The sequence below is a fragment of the Sus scrofa genome, chromosome 9 (assembly GCF_000003025.6).
Source record: "Sus scrofa isolate TJ Tabasco breed Duroc chromosome 9, Sscrofa11.1, whole genome shotgun sequence".
NCBI lineage: Eukaryota > Metazoa > Chordata > Mammalia > Artiodactyla > Suidae > Sus > Sus scrofa.
The window spans coordinates 121,462,188-121,468,187 of NC_010451.4; positions in this window are offsets into that span (position 1 = coordinate 121,462,188).

Sequence of the window (6,000 nt, forward strand, 5' to 3'; positions counted from 1 at the left end):
CCCTGGACTAAAACGCAGAGTGGAGACTCAGAGGGCAGAAGATGGAGTCCCTTGTCCTCAGACTGGCATGGTCAAAGACTTCAAAGACAGGGTGGCGGTGGGGAGAGGGAGGATACTGCCCAATGAGACTCAGCGGTAACAAACCTGATGAGCATCCATGAGGACCCGGGTTCAATCCCTGGCCTCGCTCAGTGGGTTAAGGATCTGGTGTTGCCGTGCGCTGTGGTGTAGTTCACAGCCAAGGCTCAGTCCCCACATGGCTGTGGTAGTGGCTGTGGCTGGCAGCTGTAGCTCCAATTCAATCCCTAGCCTGGGAACCTCCATATGCTGCATGTGCAGCCCTAAAAAAAAAAAAAAAAAAGGATGGGGCGGGGAGGGACGTCCCATCTGCTTGCCTCATTACTTTAGGAAGTTAATACCAACCTCAGCATGTCTTTCCTGCCAGACTTTGTCCTCATGTTTGCAAGAATGGAATCGCTAAGGACAGGGTCTTAGCTCAGGCTGACAATTACCATAGATAGGAAGCTTAAACAACAAACATTTGTTTCTCACAGTTCTGGGGGCTGGGAAGTATAAGGTCAAGGTGCTCTCAGCTTCAGTGTCTGGCGAGGGTGCACTTTTCCATTCCCGGATGGCCGTCTTCTCACTGTGTCTTCACACGGAAGAACGGATGGAGTTCCCGTCGTGGCGCAGCAGAAACGAATCCAACCAGGAACCACATGGAAGAAAGGGACCAGAGAGCCCCCCACCCCACCCCCGGGGCCTCTTTTATAAGGGTACTATCATACATATGAGGACTCCACCCCAGGACCTATCACACCTAAAGACCTACCTCTAATGCTACCCCGCTGTGGGGTAGGATTCCAATTATATACATTTCAGAGGACACATGCATTCAATCCATAACAGATGGGTCCCAGGTCACTGGGGCAGGAAACCATTGACCAAGGCAATTTGTAGCTGATGAGGGCCGACTGAAGTTCCACCAGAGATAGGCGCAGCTAGCAGAGGATGAGCTAGGTGACAGGCTGGAGCCTAGAAGGTGGAGATACACAGTGACGTGAATTACAGAGACAAGAAAAGAAAGACGGCTCTAAGACGTGACCTCAGCTGTGGAGATCCAAGAGTCCTAGAGCTAGGGGACAGGCAGAGGTCACAGAGTCACCCTCACCTCGATGCACTGTCGCCGCGAATCATCAGTCACCAGCCTATAATAAAACAGAGGAGAGTTTAATGCAAGTTGGAGACGGACTCTGAGATGGCTCTGAGGAATTGCTCCAGAGAAGCATGGTTTTCAGCAGTTTTATATCTTATCAGAGCAAAGAACATCAAACACGACAGGGGTACATGCCCTCAGGATTTCCAACAAAGACAGATTAGCACATCCACAGTGAGTCAGTCTGGCCTCAGCGCCTGGGGAGGGAGCCTTATCATCAAAGAGGTCCTGGCACTGACGTCCCAGGAAGGGAGGCATTTATCTCTATCTTCAAAACGGACATTCTTTACTTCTGGACACGGCACCCTTGTCTTGTATGGTTAGAGCCGACGTCCAGTGGATGTGTGATGGGCCACAGACAGGCTGTCCCAATCAGCATGAAGTTCAAGCCAGATCCTGTGACAGCCAGACTGACTGCCCCGTCCCTCCTATGTGAAAGTTTCCTCCATCAGCCATCAGCAACCATCTGACCGGGGGAATAAAAATGTCCAGTTTTGAGGGCTCACCAGACAATTTGGGGGTCTAAGAGGATTACTCCAGAGCGAAGCCAGCCCTGGCAGAGCCTGAGCCGACGGAGCTTGGCAACTACGACTGAGTCAGTCACAGGCAAAGGTTCAAGGGCAAGAGCTTGAACTTGCCTCCTGGTTCTCAGAAACCTTGAGCCCCTGCTGCTTCTCTGTCAAAGGGAAGCAAAGGACGGAGTCACAGAAACTATCTGGGGGAGGGGGGAGGAGACACTTAAAAATAAAAAAGGGGGTCATAACCCCCAGGTGAGTGTCAGTTTCTTAGACACAGCAGCCCTAAGACGTCAACAAGGACACCCAGGCGTGGCTGCAGGAAGGGCCAGAAGCAAAGGGAGGCTGCAAAGCCTGCTCCGGCTTTGGATTCTACAAGAGAGTCTGTATACAGCTTCTGGGCCAAATATAACAGACCTTGGTCATGCTTGCATTGGTGTCTGTACCCTACGGGGCTGACACAGCCACAGCCCTGTCATGTCCTCGACTCCCCATAGCCACAACGCCAGGTCACGGCCAGGCTTCGGCAGTTCTGGGGAGGGAGGGGAGGGCAGGAGGTGGCAGACCTTGGCAGGGCAGTGCAGATGGGATAATCAGATCAGGTCGCCCCGCTCAAGACTCTGCCTTTGCCCACAGGAGAGCCACAGGGTCGCCTGGTGAATGGAACCCACGCTCACTCCGCTTTCCAATATTTTAAGAATATTACATTGGAGCACATTTTCAATGACGATGCATAGTTGGGCTTTTCCCCACAGGGGCATTTCTGCTCCTCGCATCTGCATCTGCTCTAAACATCAGATGCAACATACGATCCCAAGACCACTGGAAATTAAAAAAGAGGACAGAGTGAGACATGGTTAGCGAAAGACCATTTCCTATTTTTTTCAAACCCATAGAACAGAGTGGTTTACTTTTGCTTTTTAATATAGTGTGTTTTTTCTGTAAGACTGAAAGTTTCTGTCAGCTGATGCTCCCAGGTGGGGTTGGTGCGTGGAGAGATAATTTAAACACTAAACAACATAAATCTAGACGTTCTCGTTCTTCCTCTGCAAAACGTCATCTATGGACCCAAACAAGACATCCCACTAGTCTTTTTTTTTAATGGCCGCACCCACAACATATGGAAGTTCCTAGGCCAGGGACTGAATCTGAGCCACAGCTGCAAACTACACTGCAGCTGCAGCAAGGCCAGGTCCTTTAACCCATGGTGCCAGGCGGGGGATGGAACCTGCACCTCCCCAGCGACCCAAGCCACTGCAGTCAGATTCTTAACCCACTGTGCCACAGTGGGAGCTCCCATCCCACTAGTCTTAAGTGTTTTCTGTCCCATAAACTTATGCTCAATGCCGCCCACCAGGATGTGGGAACCCAGGATGGAGGGAGGGGCAGATGGTGAGGGGCTGCCCCCAGTTTGCTCTCCCCCTCTAGTCATATCTCTTCAAGGCTTTTCTGCAGGGCAGCTGCCGCCTTGCCCCTGGGCCTTATAGGGTCACCCCCTCAGATTTATCAGAGGAACATTTGCATTCTCCTTCTGTATTTTGTATCTGGGTGCTGGGCAAGAAAGCCTGTTGGGGAACAACCAGCCCCCAAACAGAGCTGGGAAGATCATCTACTGCAACAAGCCATCTGCAGGCTCTGCTGGGCTCAGTCACTTCTTTCTTTTTCTTGTTTTTGTCTTTTTGCCTTTTTTTCTAGGGCTGCACCCTTGGCATATGGAGGTTCCCAGGCTAGGGGTCAAATTGGAGCTGTAGCTGCTGGCATTGCCATGAGCTGTGGTGTAGGTTGCAGATGCGGCTCGGATCCTGCATTGCTGTGGCTGTGGTGTAGACCGGCGGCTACAGCTCTGATTAGACCCCTAGCCTGGGAACCTCCATATGCCACGGGAGCGGCCCAAGAAATGGCAAAAAAAAAAAAAAAAAAAAAAGATTACACCCTTCCTGGTAATGGAAGGAGTTCGCCCACAATTGCAGAGAGGAGAGAAAAATGGGGAGAAAAGAGAGAGAGAGAGAGAGAATCACTCCGACATTTGAGCATGAAAAAAAACTGATGCTTTTGTAACACAAGAGTTAGGACTTCACTGCATGCGAGCTCTTCGACTTGAGAGGCACATTTTCCAGCCTCTTCTGGCCACAGTGTAATCATAAAAACAAGGCTGTCCAAACACAGCAGTTTGTTTGCTTTTTAGCTATGCAGACTACATGTCATGAAGATGCCAATTTGCCACCAGATCATTAAAATTTTAATACCGTCCCTATGAAAAATACTAATATCTTTTAGATAAGGTGATTTTAAAGTTCATTTGAGGAGTTCCCTGGTGGCCTGGCAGTTAAGAACTCGGTGTTGTCACTGCTGTGACCTGGGAACTTTTGTATGCCTGGGGCACAGCCAAAAAAATAAAAATAAATACAAACAAATTTAACATAAAAAAGTAATAATGGTAGGAAATTTCTGAAATAAGTAAGCCGCCACCAGTATTAAAGCTCCAGTAATTACAACTGTGTGGTCCTTCTGCCTAATGACCAGCTCAATGGATGAGAATAGAAAATTCAGAAACAGGCACAAACACACAGGGGAACAGAGTATGTGACAGGGTGGCATTTCAAATCAGTGAGGAAAAGATAGATTCGTAGTAAATGATGCTTGAACAGCTACAAGAATTCAGTGAAGCAGGTCACTCAGACTTTTTGTTAAATCTGAACATTCACTTTCAAGTATGTAAACCAAGTCCATAATTTAACAGAGTGAAAATCACCTTATGTGATAGGTTTGAAAATCTATCATTTAATTCAGTATATAGTCATTGCAAGAGTAAAATATGATCATAATTTATGATTATGAAAGTTGTTACTTTTATATTAAAAAATATGAACTTGAAAACAGTTAATAGGGAAATAAACTGACAGCCAATATGAATATCAAGAAAGATATATTTAGGAGAATAACATTATATTCTAAGATAAACACCACTTATTAAATGTAAATAGGGGGAGTTCCCATCGTGGCTCAGTGGTTAATAAACCAGACTAGCATCCATGAGGACGTGGGTTCAATCCCTGGTCTTGCTCAGTGGGTTAAGGATCCAGTGTTGCCGTGAGCTGCAGTGTAGGTCGCAGACGAGGCTCGGATCCCGTGTTGCTGTGGCTGTGGTGTAGACTGGCAGCAATAGCTCCATTCGACCGCTAGCCTGGGAACCTCCATATGCCGCGGGTGCAGCCCTAAAAAAAAAGAGACAAAAAAATTTAAATAGGGTGTTCCCTTGTGGTGCGCAGATTAGTATTCGCATTGTCACTGCTGCAAATCAGGTCACTGCCCTGGCACAGGTTCAGTCCCTGGCCTGGGAACTTCCACATGCCAAGGGTGCAGCCAAAAAAAAAAAAAAAAAAAGTAAATAATAGCAGGGAGATGTAGGTCCAAAGGTACAAATATTCAGCTATGAGTTCTGGAAACCTAAGGTACGGCAGGGTGACTGCACAGCTGCTTGTGTAATTGTATCCTGGAAATCTGCTCAGAAAATCAATCTTGTGTTCTTACCACAGACAAAAGATGACTATGTAAGGTGATGAATATGTTAATTAGCTTGACTGTGGTGATCACTGCACAATATATGTCTAGAAAATCATCATGTTATATACCTGAAATATATATGATTTTATTTTTATTATTATTATGATTATTTGTCTTTTTGCCTTTTCCAGGGCCGCTCCCGTGGCACATGAAGATTCCCAGGCTAGGGGTCATATCGGAGCTGTAGCCACTGGCCTACACCACAGCCACAGCAACAAGGGATCCGAGCCTTGCCTGCAACCTACACCATAGCTCACGGCGATGCCGGATCCTTAACCCACTGAGCAAGGCCAGGGATCGAACCTGTAACCTCATGGTTCCTAGTCGGATTCATTAACTACTGCACCATGATGGGAACTCCAGGAAATACATATAATTTTATTTGCCAATTATACCTCAGTAAACCTGCGGAAAGTATAAATAATTCAAAGCAACTAAGAGAGTATCATAATTCTAATCTTCCTATGATTATGTGAGGTGCTATTCGTTAACAAAAGAGTCTGAACAACTGCATATAGTGTTTCGGTTTGTAACAGGGAAGAGTGTTTCTATTACAAGCTAATCCCTAAAGGGATGTTACCTACAAACTTCAATTATACGTAATGGTCCATCTCTGGGCACCTGCCTCCCAGGCATAAGCATTAAGCTAAACTACCTTTGCAGAGCTCGCGGGCATCTTCCCGAGCAGACGCACCTGTGAATGAC